Genomic DNA, 4,573 nt, shown 5'->3' on the forward strand with positions numbered 1-4,573 from the left:
ATATATATGCACATGCACGTGCATATATAAGAATCAATAATATATTTGAAACTTACAGAAAAACAAAAGACGAAGGCAGGTGTATGAATAACAAGCAGATGTATTAGCTTGACGCTCAGGAAAGTGAGAAAGTCTTTTACGTTTCGAGCCTACGCTCTTCAGCAGAAAGGAATAAGAGAAAATAAAAAGAGAGAATAAAAATTAAGGCAACTGGTTGGAATAAATGTTTCACAGGAGAGGTAGAAATAAGGGGATATAATAAAGCATTGGTGATCCCATAACGTAGGTGCACATGCGTGTATGTGTATGTAAGAATGTGTACGTGTGTGTGGCTAGGGGCTACTGACTTTGAGGCGTGTGGATGTATGCGTGTATGCGTGCATCTGTAATATGCGGGTATGTCGATGATGGTGTGTGGTGTCGATGCAATAATATGGACAATACTGAGAACCCACTCTCAGCTAGTAACGATGCAGTCAGCATAGATAACAGACCCAATAAACCGCAGATGAAATACTAAGTATCCCAAATGCAACCATTACTAGTTCGGAGCATGGTATTTAATGATATAATCCAAAACAGCAGGGCCAATATAAATAGATGTAATAATTCGTATTATAATAACTCGAATAGCAGTGATATAACACTTGATAATATTTCTACAAATTTGGGCGATACCGCGAATGACAATACTATAAATGTTAATGATAGAGTAAGTAATGCCAAGAATAATATCTGCAGTTGCAGTTGTAGAGAAGGATCCCAATGTCCGTTATCGGGCCAGTGTTTGGCTGAAAATGTCATGTTTACATGTACAGTAATGACGGTAACTAATAACTTCATTTACATGTGTAAACATGAAGAAACGCTTGAATAACAACTTTTTCATCCTTTAGACTTAGGTATAAAGCGAACAGTACCTCATTATCTACGAAAATCTGGGAACGCAACGATAGTAATAGTTAATTTAGCCTAAAAAGACCGTTGAGCTCAGCCATACACAAATAACCGATATGGATATGAACAACTTTGTATGGAGGTATATAAAATATACAAATGTAGAGAAAAACAAAACCTAATTAATAATAAACTAGATCTTAGAGTATCATGTGTTCATAGGATTACCTGTACCTTTAAATACTTTAGAAGAAAGTAATAATAAGGATATAATACTATGGTTTGGTAGCACAAGGTATGCGGGATACCCTCAAATTTCTTGAAACATATGTAGTATTGCTTCCTAATAAACCTTAACTACTTTAATTTGCAATTTTTCAATAACTATATTACATAGGTACCCCTTCGGTATTGAGATTATCTTCCCTTATAGTTAGTATAATACATAAAATTGCAATGGATTACTAAATCTTGCCCCTCCCCTAAGAATACTGTATACTCCCAGGGACAGTTATCATTCTACAAAGATCGGTGTCTTTGTTATATTTTAGAAATATCTTATGAACCCATTTCCCAAGGCATCTTTATCTTAATTTATTTTTTCACTTAATATCTTTTTTCAATTAGTATTGGATATACATAACTTTATTTTTTGGTGGGTATTATAATAATAACATACCTAAGAATACTTTTCAATATACCAATATAATTTATAATTTATATCATAATCTATAAAATAATCCTTCTTTCATTTTATTTTATCTTGATTTATCCTTATTTTTAATTTCCGTTATACCTTTGATATCATTTATATCATTCACAAAGAAATATTTTATAAGACTTTTATTTTTTATATTTTTTATATTGTATATTATTAAATTTTTATATATTTATATAGCCTGCTATACATTTGTGTAGCTTCTATAGAATATAAAGGGGTTTATAATTTCTTTTAATAAAACTCACTGTATAATACAATACTATATTTTATATTTATAAGTACACATTATGTTTTGTAAAGTTTATGTCTATATGTGATGTTTTCATACTTTTATATATCGCTTCATAATTTTTCCTAGTGTTTGTAATTTATAAATAATTTTTACAAGGTTCTTTTCTAAAAGTCACTGGATATGGAAATCCTTATTTTATTTCATTTTACTATATTTTCTAAACATGCAATACTCATTAAATTTTGAGATGCCGAAATCGATTTAGCTATTGATTCTGAATGTACTCCCTTGTACATTTAGTATACTTCAAATTCAATTACCTCTTATATTTGATTCCATATTTTCGATATCTTATATTTATCCACCCGCAATGTGGAAAATATTCCATGTTATTGTTCTAATATATACTATGTACTCCTACTCAAAGGGTGATTTATTTCAGTTATACATGCATTGTAGAATGGTTTTGTTATACCACCTTAACAGTGTGCTTAGGAAATGCCTTAAGTGTTTTTCTTAGATATTGAAGTATCCTATTTTTAGATTTCAAGTTTAATTTCTATCCGTTTTCTATATATTGATTTAAATTTTCTCAGTTAAATATAACAATCCCTCAATTTTAATTTCCACTTGGTTTTCGTTATATTCCCCTTTATTGGATAATCTAAATAAGTATTGGCTACACCTATCCTTCCCTCTTAGAGTTACCACTTCTTACTCATCAGTCTTTCCCTTACTGGTAGCTCTGCGACGGATCCTTTTATGTCAATAAAGCTAGACATATGGTGCAATGAGGGTCTGGGAGATTATCAGACATTAATTGATTTATCACCATCAACTAGAATACAGTTGACAACTCCCAGTGGATTTAATTATAAATGCTTGATAACTACTTGCTGCATAAAATCGTCTAAATATAAATAACTACGTCGCCACTCCTTTATCTTGACCCCACCAATTTCCCTCTGCTACTCTATAAATCATAGCTGGCTTAATAAGATATGCATTATGTTATAAACTCATTCTGCGACTGATATAGCATAAGGAAGCAATGTAATTATTTTGGTTTCTATTATTGAGGTAAATTTGTTGAAAATGTTTTATACTTTGTGTTTGAAATCTATATCGTCGTCTGCGTCTGAAGAGAGCGGTTTCTTTCAAACTGATGTAATATTTTCATTGATAAATTAAATGCAGCCGCTTGAAACAGCCGTAATGTACTGACACCAGTACCTCATTTTTACTTATTTACATTCTGTTGACCTAATTTGTGGCTGTGTGGAGTATACCGAACTGGCAAGGTGCCTCAATTAAGTACCTAATTCAACTGGACCTTAATTATATTTTTATATACGTACATATATATATATATATATATATATATGTGCGTATATATATATATATATATATATGCGTATATATATATATATATATATATATATATATATATATATATATATATATATATATATATATATATATATATATATATATATATATATATATATATTGAATTCATAATCATATGCCTGAGGAGAAGTAAAAAGTTAGAATACTATATAGGTACAGAAGTGGCTGTGTGGTAAAAATCTTGCTTCTTTACCACATGATTCCGTGTTCAGTTCCACTGCGTGGCACGTTAGGCGAGTGTCTTCTATTATAGCCCCGGACTTATGCGTGTATGGATATGTCATACGAAACTGAAAGGAGCCCGTCGTATATGTGTGTGCATGCGTCTCTGTGCGCGTGGATGTGTCTGTGTACCTTTGTGTTCGCCTCCACCACCTTTTGGTAATCAATGTCGGTTTATGTCACCATAAAGTAGTGCTTCAGCAAAAGGGGCCAATAAAATAACTACCAGGCTTTAAAAGAATGAGGCGGTGCCCCTGCATGGCCGCAGTCTGATGACTGAAACAAGTTGTGTTTTTTTTTCGTTTCGGGGCTGATTCCTGTTTTCACTTTGAACAACAAATCGTCAGCCGTAAGTCAGTTGAATCTTATTCTCTGCTTCGAATGTCAGAAACGAATTTCAATTTTTAAGTCTAAAAATATAGAGTAAAGGTCGTTTTTTTTTTCTTCTTTTTTTTCTTTTGTTTTTTTCTAAATATTTCTTTCGTTTATTTCAGATCCATTTTGCAACAATTATATATGGAGATTAAATCAAAGATGCGTTCAGTCTGAAATCTATGATTTTCTTTTTCGTTTCTTTTGTCTTGCTTTTTAGAAACTTCTTCATTTTTTCATTGTTACGATAAATATAATCTTAATGCCATATGGCTGAACAATCGTTTTATTTGTACTCTTTTTGGAAGTATATTTGCAATTGCCTTTTGCTTAAACAAAAATTTTATATTTGATGAAAAACACACACATGCACACACGCACAAACACACTCAGACATAGGCGCACACGTACACATACTATAGGCGCGACCCGACAAAGCCTAATCAATAGGTTTGGTAGCCGGAAACTGAAAACAGTTGCTATTTTGCTTACGTCCCCATAAAGTAATGGTTAACAAAAAGAGTGTGATAGAATAAGTACCAAACTTAACAAAAATAAATATTGGGGTCACTTTGTTCGACTATAACCTCTGCGTAACAGTTTTATGTGACATTTCTGCTGCTTTTAAATAAAGCATATTACCCTACCTCATGTATTTGAGTACACTTTTTTCCACCTTGTTACACATTTACGTGCTTACTCCGATATATATATATATA

At 31.7% G+C, this 4,573-nt stretch overlaps 1 protein-coding gene across 5 annotated transcripts in view; it reads left to right on the forward strand.

Annotated features, from left to right (window-relative positions):
- Window positions 1-4,573, forward strand: part of LOC106877599 (probable G-protein coupled receptor CG31760) — a 1,064,573-nt gene that overhangs the window by 483,894 nt on the left and 576,106 nt on the right. The window lies entirely within an intron of this gene.

Source organism: Octopus bimaculoides, chromosome 9 (assembly GCF_001194135.2).
Source record: "Octopus bimaculoides isolate UCB-OBI-ISO-001 chromosome 9, ASM119413v2, whole genome shotgun sequence".
Lineage (NCBI taxonomy): Eukaryota > Metazoa > Mollusca > Cephalopoda > Octopoda > Octopodidae > Octopus > Octopus bimaculoides.